Genomic DNA, 16,850 nt, shown 5'->3' with positions numbered 1-16,850 from the left:
CTGTGCTTTTGAGATAGGCTTAAGGATCTCATCCCCTTGAACTAGATTAGATATATTTGAGAATGTTGCATTTTATCTGAGTACAGTAATCCCTCCTCCATCGCGGGGGTTGCGTTCCAGAGCCACCCGCGAAATAAGAAAATCCGCGAAGTAGAAACCATATGTTTATATGGTTATTTTTAGAATGTCATGCTTGGGTCACAGATTTGCGCAGAAACACAGGAGGTTGTAGAGAGACAGGAACGTTATTCAAACACTGCAAACAAACATTTGTCTCTTTTTCAAAAGTTTAAACTGTGCTCCATGAAAAGACAGAGATGACAGTTCTGTCTCACAATTAAAAGAATGCAAACATATCTTCCTCTTCAAAGGAGTCAGGAGCAGAGACTGTCATAAAGGCAGAGGAAAATCAATAGGGGCTGTTTGGATTTTAAGTATGCGATGCACCGCGGCACAAAGCTGTTGAAGGCGGCAGCTCACACCCCCCTCCTTCAAGAGCACAGAAAAAGAGAGATAGACAGAGAAAAACAAGCAAGCAAAAATCAATATGTGCCCTTCGAGCTTTTAAGTATGCGAAGCACTGTGCAGCATGTCGTTTCAGGAAGCAGCTGCACAAAAGATAGTAATGTGAAGATAATCTTTCAGCATTTTTTAGACGAGCGTCCCTATCGTCTAGGTGTGCGAACAGCCCCCCTGCTCAATCCTCCTACGTCAGGATCAGAGAAAGCGCAAGAGAGAGAAAGAGAAAAGTAAGTTGGGGTAGCTTCTCAGCCATCTGCCAGTAGCGTCCCTTGTATGAAATCAACTGGGCAAACCAACTGAGGAAGCATGTACCAGAAATTAAAAGACCCATTGTCCGCAGAAACCCGCGAAGCAGCGAAAAATCCGCGATATATATTTAAATATGCTTACATATAAAATCCGCGATGGAGTGAAGCCGCGAAAGGCGAAGCGCAATATAGCGAGGGATTACTGTAGATAGTCAAGAAAAACTAGTTTTTGATCATTTTAAAGTTGCTGATGGATTTCTTGCTGACATATTCTGTTGCAGATTATAAATTAGCAGTTTTGTTCATATTATAGTGTTGAAGAGAAAATACTCTTTATATGCTGCATTTGTGCACATTAAATGCATTTAGCAATTTAGTTATGTACGTTCCAAACAACAAATAATTCACAAAAGTAAAAACACAGATGGTTCGCTTGGCAGGGAGACGAGATGTGATCTTCTCAGAAGACAATTTGACGTCCTGCGAGAGACGCTTTAACGTCCCGCGTGACAAGGCAGTGAAACAGAAGGACAGCTGCTGTACTAGCTTTTAAATGATCGACGCGCAGAGTGACAAGTAGAACACACACCTCGGCAGCAGGAGAATAAAGCCAGCAGCTGATCCGTCCGCATCTCCTTAGCATGTGTTCAGCTCCCCCCCCTTCACAACGTGAGTGGGAGAGACGCAAATTGGCAGGAGCGTAGCGCGCCTCCGGGGGGGAGGGTTAAGGGGGATTTGAGCGAAGCGAACGAGACCTGATGACTACTCATGAGGCTAGACATTACAACCTTAGGAAGCAAAACCCGGGCGACGGTGACTTTTGCATGTCACGCCCTACTTACAATTTAAAACAAGTTTATGGACATCTAACCTAGCAGTCGTTGGAATGCTTTTGGCAGACACACTTCATGTGCTTCTAGCTCTTAAAACAACGACAAGCAGAACACGCAGCTCGCCAGAAGATAATCCGAGGGCATCTCCTTAGGGTGCGTTTAGCCACCCCCAACCCCCGCTCCTTTCACAAAACGAGCAGCATTATACATCCCACAAGAAATAAATATAACCACACCTGGGGCCGGAAATAAAGGACAAATATTGTTTTTACAAAAGTAAAAGTGAAAATAATGCAAATGTAACAATTCCCATGAAAATAACAATCTCTTTAAATTGTTTATCCGGTAAACCAAACCCGGGGATGGGCAAGCGAAGCGAGCAGGGGGCAGAGCCCCCTAGTATAATGAAATAAAATTCACCTGCAGGATGGCATCAAATGGGGTACCAATTTCTGAGAGGTTATATACTTTCTCATCATTGTGTTTCCCACATTTCTGGTTGAATGAGGGCAGATTTAAATTTTTTCATCATGCTGTTAAAGTAAGAAAATATTAAACATTTAACTGCTGCTGTTATAAGTGAAGTATGAAAGCAGATACTATATTGTAGTTTTGTGTGGTCTCTCTCCTCATCATTATCAATGGGTTGGTGATGTCCTAAGAGAACTGCACAACAAAAGTCTGAGATATTGCAATGTCTGCATTTATATTCAAAAAGCATACGATGGGCAACATAATTAAGTATGTGCCTTGAAAACCTTTATCCTGCTGTATGAATTTTGAAACTGAAATTAAGTTTTGCACAAGAAAGGTCTGGATTACTGAGTTCATGTACAGTTATTGTAGTTTTATTTATAAATGTTTCAATGTTTAGTTTAAACTTGATGTCTATAAATGGATTGAACTTAAATTCTCATGTTAGTCATTTGTCAGTAAGATGTGATAATATCATACCATTGTGCCTCTGGCAGTTTCCATCTATAATTGTCCCTCATTATAATCTGTAAGTTTTGTCCGTATCCCACAAAGGTAGGCTGTTTTTGTCTCCACTCAATGAATGTCAAGAATGCATTTCTTTCCGATAAAATGGGTGAATTTCCTAGTATGTTTTTTGAAAGGAAAAGTGGGGGGAAAACATTAAATGTTGAAGTAGGTCTGTTTGGTCAGCACAGGGAGGCATATGTAGCAAGGAATCTTGTAGGTGAAAGCAATTTTGTAGCAGTCACCTTGTTGCTAGGAAACTGATACTGAATACTCTGGTACAAATTAAAGAAGAGGTGTGTGCTACTGTATATATAACTATAAGAACATGTTAATAAACACTTGAGAGTTGTAAGGATTTGGAGTGGACAATTAGAGTACACTCTTTACTTTGGGCAGAAGTAGAACATTTAAAAGTAACTGATTAGTCTTTTAGTTTATGTAATTTAACCAAACTATATTGATTTCTATTAGATAATGGCACTTCCTTGCCCTGTGTTATATTTTCCATCCTAAAAATATACAATGGCTCCTGGAGTACTATTACTAAATACTCTTATTCAGTATACTGCATAGAGAAGAATAATTTTGTTGCATTCTGTGGGGGAAAAAGCGGGACAATTAAACATTTAGTTCATGAATCTTTTAGATACTAAAATCTGGAGCTCTTAATTTCAAAGCTGTGTATACTGCCGGTATTTGTACAAGAGCTAATTGTTAAAACAAACATTAAGCATATATACACAGTGCAAACAAGACTGTAGGGACGTTATTCATAATATTTGTAGTAATGTTAAGAATTTTTCATTTAAATGTCAGTGGATTGTTACGAAATGTACTTTTTAGATGTTATGTAGGCCAGATATAAATGATAATAAAAATATTGAATAAATCCTACAGAAATTATGTGCAGTACCTTTAAAACTATTGAATGATTTCTTGTACTCAGTTCTGTAATTGAACTCCTCAATAAATGTACCAGGAAGACACATATACACTGTGCTTGATTACTTTGTATCCATTTTTGCAGTATGTACATTTTAGATATTTCAGATGGTAAGGGCCTGAGATGACAACTGAGATGACTTTTATGTCACTATATTCTAGGTTTGAAACTTCTTTTCAAACTTGCCTTCAAATGATAAAATAAATAGTAATTGGTGCAAGATATATTCTGTTTTGTTAGGAAGTATATCGTGACTGCTTGACATTCAGTGGGATTTAAAGGAATAATAACACAAAGTTTACAGATTAAGTTGTTTTTGCAATTTTAGAGACTTCTGTTGTTTAAATGAAATTTACATTTTTCTCTTAATTTATTTAGTGTTTTTTTTAAATATCTGATAAGACTAGCATGTTGCCACTGCAAGCCTCATTGTTAGAGTAGCGGAAATAAAGTGATAACATTTGAGTTTACTTTTGCTGAATGACTTGGCTTCAAAGGTACTGTGATCTTTCCATTGTAGTTACTGTAATAAACTGTGGACCATTGAGTTGTACTTTCATTTTTTTCAGATTCTTATGCAAAACAATAAAGAATTCCTCCCCCCCCCCCCCCCCCCGCAACACATTGGCATTGGTTACAGAAAAAAATGACCTTGACATTTTGAACTATTGGTGAGGTATTCTTTTAAAATATTGTGCGTTAAACACTATTGCGTGGGAAGTGGAATAAAATTCTTCCAGTGTAATGTGAGATTGATGTAACTTTCTGCTTGAGCATTCCTGCTAAAGTTGTTTCTACAAGGTACTGAATCATCAGATGTACTTCATTTTTTTCACAAATGGAGTCTCTGTGTTGGCTTATTTTTTTCTTGAATAAATAATGTCATTCCCCCTGCCCCAAATTCTTGTATTTTACTCAGTTTAAAGAAGACGAGACACAATCTAAGGATTTTTTTTGTCACAATGGAAATATCACAGCTAGATACTCTTAGTGCAGAGGGACTAGACAAAACTGACATTCTCAGAACTACTAGAGGCTATAAACTCATTCCAAAATGGGAAAGCAGCAGGCTGTGATGGTTACCCAGTGGAATTTTATTTAAAAAAAAATCAACTCATTCGCAACATGTATTGAAGCTGGAGACAACAAAATTTTACCTCAAACTTTTTTCCAAGCATTAATTAACACCTTTCAAAATAAAAATAAGGACTTATTACAATGTGCATCATACATACCAATTTTACTTCTGAATAATAAGATACAGTAATCCCTCCTCCATCGTGGGGGTTGCGTTCCAGAGCCACCCGCGAAATAGGAAAATCCGCGAAGTAGAAACCATATGTTTATATGGTTATTTTTAGAATGTCATGCTTGGGTCACAGATTTGCGCAGAAACACAGGAGGTTGTAGAGAGACAGGAACGTTATTCAAACACTGCAAACAAACATTTGTCTCTTTTTCAAAAGTTTAAACTGTGCTCCATGACAAGACAGAGATGACAGTTCTGTCTCACAATTAAAAGAATGCAAACATATCTTCCTTTTCAAAGGAGTGCGCGTCAGGAGAGAGAGAACAAAGCAAGAAGTCAAAAAAAAAATCAATAGGGCTTTTTGGCTTTTAAGTATGCGAAGCACCGCCGGTACAAAGCTGTTGAAGGCGGCAGCTCACACCCCCTCTGTCAGGAGCAGGAAGAGAGAGAGAGAGAGCCACAGAAAAACAAAGTCAAAAATCAATACGTGCCCTTTGAGCTTTTAAGTATGCGAAGCACTGTGCAGCATGTCCTTCAGGAAGCAGCTGCACACAGCCCCCCTGCTCACACCCCCCTACATCAGCGCAAGAGAGAGAGAGAGAGAGAGAGAGAGAGAGAGAGAGAGAGAGAGAGAAAGTAAGCCGGGTAGCTTCTCAGCCATCTGCCAATAGCGTCCCTTGTATGAAATCAACTGGGCAAACCAACTGAGGAAGCATGTACCAGAAATTAAAAGACCCATTGTCCGCAGAAACCCGCGAAGCAGCGAAAAATCCGCGATATATATTTAAATATGCTTACATATAAAATCCGCGATGGAGTGAAGCCGCGAAAGGCGAAGCGCGATATAGCGAGGGATCACTGTACTTTCCAAAGGTTTAGATAGAAGGATTGGGAAAGTGCTTTCCTCTGTAATATCACAAAACCAAATCGGATTTATTAAAGGGAGACACTTGGCTTCAAATGTTTCCACTTCGTGGCTGTTAAATGTGATGAATTCGCCTATACAATCTAGTATATGTTTAGACACAGAGAAAGCCTTTGACAGAGTCAACTTATTCACCACATTTCACATGTGCATGGGTAAAATTACTTTATACCAGTCCAGAAACCTTTTTCGTAGTAACACACATGTTCTGAAACTTCAAAAAAGGATAACCTCTATCACCTTTGCTTCTTGAATTTGCCAGTGGCCATTCACATTAAGCTCAATTGATTGACTGGTTACTGTTTTTTTTTTTTTTTTTCTGGCATGTTCATATTTACGTCATGTTTAAATTTTTACAAGGTGCTTTCCTTTATTGGTGTCCCCTCATGTCCCAAAGACATGAATGAAAGTTTAATTATTATCTAATTCAATTCATTAAAAATGCAGACATGGGCATAAGTGTTCTCCATAATGGATTAGTGTTTGTTTCTGGTGTTTTGTTTCTGTTCTACACCCAATGTTGTTCAACAGGGCCAAGATTTCTGTAGTACTGGATTGAAAAAACAGGTTAAAAAATTCCTTGACTTATCGGAAAATCAATAAAAGGCTGTAATATCGTAACACACAGTTTATTGAACACCCATTGGCCGGAACAGAAGAAAAACATAGTTGTAACATGGTTATTTTAAGGGAAGTGTCTACTAATTGTGTAACCCAGTTCTTTTTGTTAAGTGAATGGGATATAATAAATGCACATTTTTAACATTTGTTACATGATAAATTTATAATGTAACCAAAGTTGCTTAATTAAACAGAATAGAGGTTAATTCAAGGCTAAGGTGTATGTCTTAATAGTATTTATGGTAATTAAAATGTGTCGCCTGTGAGCTGAATAATTTGTAAGGCCTGTTAAATCCTTGGCAATTTTAATGTAATTCTATTATATTTTTTGCTATTTTAATTGACCATAGTCAAATGTGGTAGAAGCAGTAAAAAAATCAAAATAAGTCCGATCATGTTACAAATGAGTAGAAACTGGTTAGACCACTGAATTACTTTTCTGAATAGGTATAGACATTTCACATGGCCTTTTTTTTGTATGTATATGGTGTTTAGAAGCAAGTTACATTTTTCTGTTATTGCCAAGTTGTAATTTGGAAGAGTGATAGAAAAATATTGTTATCTCTTCTACGGTTAAGTAGATATTTCTGTTTAAGTATGGCCAAGTCCAATTTTTGTTCCATAGTCTAGAGAGTTAACAGCTTTACAATTATTAGAAAGTACAGTAAAATGAAATAGAAGAAAAAAACCAGTATGAGGTCGACCCAGCACTATTCTTATCAAGATTGTATACATACACAGAAGGAGTAGAACATTGTTCAGCAAAGTGCATGGACTTCTCCTTGGAAGTTTTATATTAATAGTAAAAGGAGTGTTGGTTTTTAATGGAAGATATGATTTGAGGAGAGATTCTTAGATATGCTTTCTTAATGACATGAACAGGGCAATGTAAAATGAAGAATTAGTCACTTCTTGGCACCGTTTGCTTTAATTCACAGCATCATATGTGGTTCTTTAATGTAAACAAAGAGTCGGCTAGTTGCTTGGAGAAGCGTATTGTTTGTACTGGTGGTGGGAGTATGGAGGTGCTAAGGTACCAGAATAGCTTTTTAAACAGTGTAATTAGCCTTGTGTTGTGATAGTTTTGACTGACATATTGTCCGCATTTGGATTTGTGACTTATTTCATTATTAGAAATATGTTAATCTCTTATATATATTTCTCTTCTGGTTCGTCCTGCTTCCACTACAAAAACAGTCCCACCCACACACAGCCTACATGGCATTTCTCTATTCCTATTCGTCGTCTTCCATGTCATGCACTATACTGGCCTGCTGAGCGTAATACAGCCAACAAGTACTCGAGGTGCTGCCACAACGTTAAAGTAGCTTTACCACCTTTGCGGGAGCCACCTGTGTCTTTAGATAGATAGATAGATAGATAGTGTGGGGAACAGCCCGGACACAGACAGGTAGACATGTCGATTTCACCACACACGTTTATTGTACATAATATTTACAGTAGAAGTGCACAATCCCAGTGCCTCGGCACCAATCACCCCTTAAGTCCTTGGCCACACTCACAATGCCTTTACAGTCTCTGGTCCGCCTCCACTCCTCTTCACCAAGCTTCGTCCTCTTCCACCCGACTCTTGCCCCTGACTGGAGGGAGGCGGCCCCTTTTATACACCCCGGAAGGACTCCAGGTGCATCCTGAAGGCTTCTGTAGCCACACCCCTGTGTGGCGGAAGCTCTAGCGGTGTAACCGGAAGTCCACCGGGTGTCCCCAATCCTCTTCCCCCCCCAGCACTTCCGGGTGTAGAGGAAGTACTGAGGTCCAGGGCTCCCAAGGCATCGGGGTGCCCCCTGGCGGTGACCACGGGCCCTTACAGGGTTGAGCTTCCAAGCTCTGTACCCGTGGTCCCCAAAGCAACCAGGGGGGGATGCCTCCTCGTGTCCTGGAGGAGGCACAAGCCCTCCTCCGCTCCTCCTGGGCATCCCGGCCGGGCATGAACCCCTGCCGGGTACAACAATAGATAGATAGATAGATAGATAGATACTTTATTAATCCCAAGGGGAAATTCACATACTCCAGCAGCAGCATACTGATACAAAAAACAATATTAAATTAAAGATTGATAACAATGCAGGTAAAAACAGACAATAACTTTGTATAATTTTAACGTTTACCCCCCCGGGTGGAATTGAAGAGTCGCATAGTTTGGGGGAGGAATGATCTTCTTAGTCTGTCAGTGGAGCAGGACAGTGACAGCAGTCTGTCGCTGAAGCTGCTCTTCTGTCTGGAGGTGACACTGTTTAGTGGATGCAGTGGATTCTCCATAATTGATAGGAGCCTGCTGAGCGCCCGTCACTCTGCCACAATTGTCAAGCTGTCCAACTCCATGCCAACAATAGAGCCTGCCTTCCTCACCAGTTTGTCCAGGCGTGAGGCATCCTTCTTCTTAATGCTGCCTCCCCAGCACTCCACTGCATAGAAGAGGGTGCTCGCAACAACCGTCTGATAGAACATCTGCAGCATCATATTGCAGATGTTGAAGGATGCCAGCCTTCTAAGGAAGTTTAACAGGCTCTGTCCTTTCTTACACAGAGAATCAGTATTGGCAGTCCAGTCTAATTTATCATCCAGCTGCACTCCCAGGTATTTATAGGTCTGCACCATCTGCACACAGTCACCTCTGATGATCACGTGGTCCATGAGGGGTCTGGGCCTCCTAAAATCCACCACCAGCTCCTTGGTTTTGCTGGTGTTCAGGTGTAGGTGGTTTGAGTCGCACCATTTAACAAAGTCCTTGTTTAGGTCCCTGTACTCCTCCTCCTGCCCACTCCTGATGCAGCCCACGATAGCAGTGTCATCAGCAAACTTTTGCACGTGGCAGGACTCCGAGTTGTATTGGAAGTCCAATGTATATAGGCTGAACAGGACCCCTATGCTAACAACAAGCCATGGATTACAAGTGACATCAAGGGCCTTTTGAATCAGAAGAAAAGGGCTTTTAAAGATGGTGATCAGCATGAGCTCAAGCGCGTGCAGAAGGAACTCCGAGTCCAACTCAGGGCGGCGAAGGAGCAGTACAGGAGAAAGCTGGAGCAGAATTAAAATGTGAATTTCCCATCGGGATTAATAAAGTATCTGTCTATATATCTGTCTGTCTGTCTGTCTGTCTGTCTGTCTGTCTGTCTGTCTGTCTGTCTGCTACTGTGTTGCTGACCACAATGTCAGATGTGCAGTTCCCGAGACGCACATACTGAGGTCTGTCTTTAAGATAGTCCACGATCCATACCACCAGGTATGAATCTACTCCCATCTCTGTCAGCTTGTCCCTAAGGAGCAGAGGTTGGATTGTGTTGAAGGCGCTAGAGAAGTCTAGAAACATAATTCTTACAGCACCACTGCTTCTTTCCAAGTGGGAGAGGGATCGGTGTAGCATATAGATGATGGCATCCTCCGCTCCCACCTTCTCCTGATATGCAAACTGCAGAGGGTCATGTTAACGTCAAAGTCTCCACTTGCTTCAGGGACATCGAACTGTTGGCCGTAAGTTTGCGTCCCTATTACTTGCCCAGAGAGTTTGGACACGTCATTGTTGTTATTGTTTACATCCCTCCTCAGGCGGATGTGGAGACAGCGAGTGACATCATCCATTCTGCTGTTGCTAAGTTACAAACACAGCACCCTGAGGCGCTTGTGCTAATCGCTGGAGACTTTAACCATGTGGTGCTGGACAAAACATTACCTTCCTTCTCCCAGTATGTGGACTGTAACACCCGGGGAAATAAGACTATTGATTTACTGTATGCAAACATTAAAGAGGCATACAGCACCACCCTGCTGCCTACGCTTGGGAAAGCAGATCATAACCTGGTTCTGCTTCAGCCTCACTACAAACCAAGAATGAGGGTCCTACCTACAACCTTCATTCAGGAAGTGGTCCCCTGAGGCAGAGAAGGCTCTGAGAGAATGCTTTGGAACTACAGACTGGGATATCCTGCAGGGATCACATAGTGAGAACATTGAGGAGGTTGTTGACTGCACTACTGACTACATCAACTTTTGTATGGACATTGTAGTTCCAGTAAGAACTGTACGCTGCTATGCTAACAACAAGCCATGGATTACAAGTGACATCAAGGGCCTTTTGAACCAGAAGAAAAGGGCTTTTAAAGGCGGTGATCAGCATGAGCTCAAGCGCGTCCAGAAGGAACTCCGAGTCCAGCTCAGGGCGGCGAAGGAGCAGTACAGGAGAAAGCTGGAGCAGAAGTTGCAGAATAACAGCATGAAGGAAGTGTGGGATGGAATGAAGATCATCACTGGCTGCAGCTCGACGCGGGGTGCCACAATCGAGAGAGACGTGAAGAGAGCAAACCAAATGAACAACTTCTTTAACAGGTTTGACCACCCTAACCCACTCTCACTCTCACCTCGGAGTACTGCACACTCCACACATCCTTCTGCTGATACCAGCATAGGAGAAACATCCCCACCCACAATTACAACAGCGCAGGTCAATGTCAATTGTCAGTGTCAATTTATTTATATAGCACATTTAAAACAACATAGTAATGCTGTGGCCAAAGTGCTTTACAATAAGGGAATAAAAGAAAAACAAAACAAATTAACATAAAACATAAATAGAAATAAAATATATGAACATAAAATAAATACATAATAAATATAAGTAATGTTATATACATAAAAAATAGAAGTTATGTAATCACAAAGAGGAAACCATCAGTATTACTGAAGGCCATGGAATGCAAGTGAATAGAAATGAGTCTTTAGTCTTGTTTTGAACAGTTCAATTGTAGACGACTCCTTTATATGACGAGGTAAAGAGTTCCACAGGCGAGGCACAGCAGCTGCAAAATCCCTGTCCTGCTTAGTTTTACACTTGGTACGAGGGACAGCCAGAGACAGCTGACCAGAAGATCTGAGCACTCTAGATGGCTGATGTAAAACACACAGTTCAGATAAATAGGGAGGAGCAAGCCCATGTAAAGATTTAAAAACTAGCAGCAAGATTTTAAAATCAATTCGAAAACTGACAGGCAGCCAGTGTAAAGAAGCTAATATTGGAGAAACAGAGTCATACTTTCTTTCCCCAATCAGAAAGCGAGTGGCAGCATTTTGGAACCTGTAACCTGTGTATTAGGGATTTATTAATCCTAGAATACAGCCAGTTGCAGTAATCGAGGCGAGAAAAAATAAACGCATGAGTAGCTATCTCAAGATCCCTAGAAGATAAAAAAGGCTTTATCTTACCTAATAGACGAAGTTGGAAAAAGCAACTCTTGACTACAGAATTTACTTGTTTCTCAAAAGAGAGGTTACTATCAAAGGTAACACCAAGATTGCGGACTTGAGGTTTAGAAAAGACAGAGAGAGAGCCGAGAAGTCCAAGACCAATTTGGGCTTTAGCCGATGGACCCACTATAAGCACCTCCGTTTTATTTTGATTTAGATCAAGAAAATTATTAGCAATCCAGGATCTTAGTTCAGACAGACAGTTGTGGAGTTGATTTGTTGTAGAGTTGCAGACAGAAATATAAACCCGAGTATCATCAGCATAGCAGTAAAAAGAAATGTTAAATTTCGTAAAAATAGCTCCAATAGGGTGAAGGTATATGGAGAATAAAATAGGACCCAAAATGGATCCCTGAGGAACACCATATTTAAGAGGAGCAGTAGAAGAAGAAGATTAATTAAAAGTCACTGAAAAGTGTCTACCAGTTAAATATGACCTGAACCAGTTAAGAGCAGCCCCTTTAAGCCCAACAAGATGTTCAAGCTGCAACAGCAATATCTAATGGTCAATAGTGTCAAAGGCAGCGGACAGGTCAAGGAGGAGAAGGACTGCCGCATCACCTGAGTCAGTAATAAGAGAGATGTCATTGAACACTTTCAGGAGTGCCGTTTCAACACTATAACCCCTAAAGCCAGATTGGTAGATTTCAAATAAATTATTGGAGTTAAGGTGATCAACCAATTGATTATAAATAATTCTTTCTAAAATTTTAGCCAGAAATGGCAGTTGGGAAATTGGACGAAAATTGGCTAAAACTCCAGGATCTAATTCTGCCTTTTTTAGACGGGGACGGACTGCAGCATGTTTAAAAAATGAGGGCACAACTCCCGAACTAATAGAATCATTGATGATGTCTAATAAGGGTGGGCCCAACACATCAAAGGCTTCCACTAAGAGACATGGTGGTACAATATCCAGAGGACTGGGGGCTGGTTTAAGGGTGTGAGACTAGATCAAAGGATTCTAAGACAATGTCATGATTAACAGTAGAACGTTCATAGCCCATTTGAACAATGCCATGGCGGATAGTATCAATTTTGCTGACAAAGAATGATAGAAACTGGTCACATGAATGAACAATGCTATTTGATCCCATCGCAGAGTGGGGGTGAATGGCCGCATTAATTGAATTAAATAAGACCCTAGGATTCTTTGAGTGATGGGATACTAAATCGGCAAAGAAGTTTTGTTTCGTTATCTTAACTTCGGCCTGGAAATTGAAAAGAGAAGTCCTAAAAATCTGTTTAGAGACAATCAATCCATCTTTTTTTCAACACCGTTCAGCAGTTCGACAGGCGCGGTGCAGTGATTGTGTATTTTCATTTAGCCAGGGAGCAGGTCTACCCTTATTACTGCGTATCTTGGGCGGAGCAATTGAGTCTAAAATCGATTTACAGGAAGAATTAAAATTTTCAACAGAATCATCGATACCATTATTTTGGTCATGCACATAAAGACTAGAGAAAATGGTTTTAAAATCAGATATAATAGAAGAATTTAAAAAGCGCGAGCAGCGTGGGGGACAGCTATTAGTCGGGACATCAACAGTAATATTCAGGTCCATCATTATAGAAAAATGATCAGTAAAAGAAACCTCACATAAGTCAATATTATTCACTGAAATATCACGAGTAAGAACGAGATCAAGGGTGTGACCGAGAGAGTGGGTTGGCGTATTAATATGCTGTATAAAATCAAATGAGTTCAAAAGTGATAAAAAGTCATTGACCAAAGGTTTCGATTGACAACAAACGTGAATGTTGAAATCACCAACAATAAAAACTTTATCATGCGAGAGGGTGATATCAGCCAAGAGATCAGAGAATTCAGAGATGAAAGTATCATTAATTACAGGAGGTCTATAAACCACAGCAAACAGCAGAGAAGGGGAGCTGCACACTTCGAAAAGTTGAAGTTCAAAGCTGCTAAACGGACCTCTTGTAAGGCTCTGACACAAGAACATACTTTTAAAAATCGTGGCAATGCCCCCCCACCATGACGAGTCAGGCGAGGAGAGTTTAAAAATTAATAACCTGGTGGAGTCATGTCAGTAAAACAAGAAGAGTCACCATTTAAAATCCAAGTCTCAGTGATGAAGAAGAAATCCAGATTATTTGAGGTAATAAAGTCTTGCAGAATAAAAGTTTTATTAGACACCGATCTCACGTTCAAGAGAGCAGCCTTGATAGAGGTAGAAGAGCTCGTTGCAGGATGAGCACGGGTGAGTGTGCGAAGATTAGCAGTGTTTACTACTCGATTGCAAGCCGAGGAAAATTGATGCTGTCTTGAAATGGAGAAATTAAATCTGGTGTCCAGCGCCCATGAACCAGTGATGGAGTCCTGAGCAGGAGAAGATGGGTAATAGACGACTCGCAGGGATCGGGAATTAAAGCTCTGGGACTTGAGTCTGCGTTGTTTAACAGCAATTCCGGCTCTTTTCCCACGACGGCGGTGGGTGCGTTTGCGTCTCCGAGGTGCATTCAATTCACTGATACAGGTGAACACTGGCGTCCAGGAGATGAATAAAACAAAGGTGGAGGTTCACAAAAAATCCAATCAGGAGATGAAAATTGAGAGGAAAGCAAGCCAGAAAATATGTTTAGTAAAGACTAAGACAGGACAGTGGCCGTTGGGATAAACTAAAATATAAAAACAAAGTTAAAACATAGACTAGAGAGACGAGCAGACGGCCAGCCACACCAGTTGGCGCCATCTTCAAAAAGGTGAGCAGAGAGCTGAGGAGACTTCGTGCCAGCAAAGCAGCGGGTCCAGATGGAGTATCGCCATGACTGCTGAAGGTCTGTACATTGGAGCTGGGGGGTCCTCTACAGCGCATCTTCAACCTGAGCCTGGAACAGGGGAGAGTCCTGAGGCTTTGGAAAACATCTTGCATCACCCCAGTCCCAAAGGTATCACGTCCTAGTGAGCTGAATGACTTCTGGCCTGTTGCTCTGACATCACATGTGATGAAGACCATGGAGAGGCTGCTGCTTCACCACCTGAGGCCACAGGTTCAACACGCCCTCGACCCTCTGCAGTTTGCATATCAGGAGAAGGTGGGAGCGGAGGATGCCATCATCTATATGCTACACCGATCCCTCTCCCACTTGGACAGAGGCAGTGGTGCTGTAAGAATTATGTTTCTAGACTTCTCTAGCGCCTTCAACACAATCCAACCTCAGCTTCTTACACAGCAAACATTAGAAGCTAAAAATTATTGTGAACACATTTGAGAATACAACTCTTCTGTAGCGTTTGCTTCCATGGGTGCACAGATAACTCAACCTCCTGGCCATGGACCGTACTGTTTTAAAATATACGGGCACTTACTCAATGCCAATTTTACGCGTGCAGATTAGCAATGAGGAATACATTCAGTATTTTGCACTCGAGCGGCAAACTATTCCAACAGTACGTCATAGATGCGTATGTTAGAACAGAGTGCGCGTGTCTCAACTATCTCAGATTACATCAACAAGATCTGTGTGTGGAACTATCAGACGCACTGCAAGCAAATGCTGAAAATAACAACGTACGTGTAGGCAAAATGATCATATTACCGTCCACATTTTCAGGAAGTCCAAGATACATGCAACAAAACCATCAGGATGCCATGGCCATAGTACATACATTTGGAACGCCTGATTTATTTATCACTTTCACATGTAATCCTGCTCGGCCGGAAATTCTACATGCACACTGCGTCTTTCAAGAAGTATTTATTTCTTCTTGATTTCTGAATTCCTTTCTCATCGTTTTCCGTTCCTATTCTTACACCGCTGTATGCTATGGCGGGTGTCGGCTAGTATATTATAATACTCCAGCATGTAATTGTCACCTGGTGGAAAGAACTTAAATTTTATATATGTGCCTCCTTGTTTTTTGATATTTCTGAGCATCTGGTGTCTGTTTACTCTAAGATATGAAATTCTTGGCTTTTTTTTAAAACCTTCAAAATTTGTTTTTAAAATATTTAATATTTTATGTATTTAAATATTTGCAGGCAAAACTACAGTAGATACTTTACTCTATCTAGCCTAAAATTGATCTTTATGATTAATTTTTTTTGTGACACAGAGCATGCATTTCTGTAATGGTGACATACTTATGAAATGGCTCTTCTTTCAAGTAAATGTATGAAGAAAGGAGCTGCTTGTAAGCATAGTTTATCATATTTTATAAAGAAAATGGGTATTTAGAATACTATATTAGTTGGAACAGTTAATTGAAGACTTCAAAGAAAAAATGTTTTGTAACAAATTTAAAGGTAAATAACTGCATCCTGTAAATCATTCAGGTACTGATTATAATAAAATAGACTGATCCTTGCATGAAGTCCTCTAAATATGAGTATTTCTAGGGTTGCTTCAGGCCAATTCTTTACCAGCCATTTTAATTATTTTTGGAATGGAACACGACTTTGAAAACTTTTGCTTGCAGTCTAATTCTTTTGGTTGCTACCTGGGGCTTGTAGCCACGAATGAGGAGAGAATGTAGACTGACCAATAAATGAAAAGCTACAAGAGATGCCCCACCCAACGTCTTTTGTTAAATAAAATGAAAACATTCACATTGAGTATTACTTTATAAAGGAAAATTTAAGTGTTTAAACAACCTCAAAAGTACTCCTGGGCTTTGGTCAGAGAATAATGACCCTGTTGCAGCTCCACTAGGAGCAGGGAGAGAAATAAAAAACATAAGAGAAGGGTTTTAAAGGAGTTTTATTTTAAAAGGAGTGAAAGGAACAACTGTGCACTACCTAGTCTACCTATGAGCAGAAAAAGTAGTCCAGCTGCAAGCCAAGCCATAAATAGCAATAATTGTTAAAGCATCAAGAACACATTGACATCAACAGTGTCTTCTTTTTGATGATGAACATTGTTTATTGTACTCACAATTTTGTTCTCTGACACTAAGAAAGTTCTGACCCAATTTTTTGGTTGCCTGAGAATGTAGTATTATAAGCACTAAATCTCAACTTTCTCTGTTCTTAATTTGCTCGCTATCTGACTATAAACTCGCTGTTGATTCCAAGCCTGCATTATAAAACATGCCACTGCAGGAAAACTTACTGTATCTCATTGTGTATGTCATCAGAGTGTACCCAATGAGGAGGACTGATGAAAATGTTTTTGGCAACCCCTTTTGCCTGTTTTGTCAGAGGTTGCTTTGCTATTTGTTATATTGGTCTTTATTTAGGTTGTATCTTCATTTCATAAGGAAGATGCACTATATTGTAATAGGGGTGGGCGGTATGACCAA

General features: G+C 40.4%; 1 protein-coding gene across 7 annotated transcripts in view; it reads left to right on the top strand.

Annotated features, from left to right (window-relative positions):
• The window catches only part of add3a (adducin 3 (gamma) a), a 241,528-nt gene that overhangs the window by 8,314 nt on the left and 216,364 nt on the right, over positions 1-16,850 (top strand). The gene's annotated exons all lie outside the window — the stretch shown is intronic.

The sequence above is a fragment of the Erpetoichthys calabaricus genome, chromosome 2, assembly GCF_900747795.2.
Source record: "Erpetoichthys calabaricus chromosome 2, fErpCal1.3, whole genome shotgun sequence".
NCBI lineage: Eukaryota > Metazoa > Chordata > Cladistia > Polypteriformes > Polypteridae > Erpetoichthys > Erpetoichthys calabaricus.
This window is presented reverse-complemented; position numbering and strand designations above follow the sequence as displayed.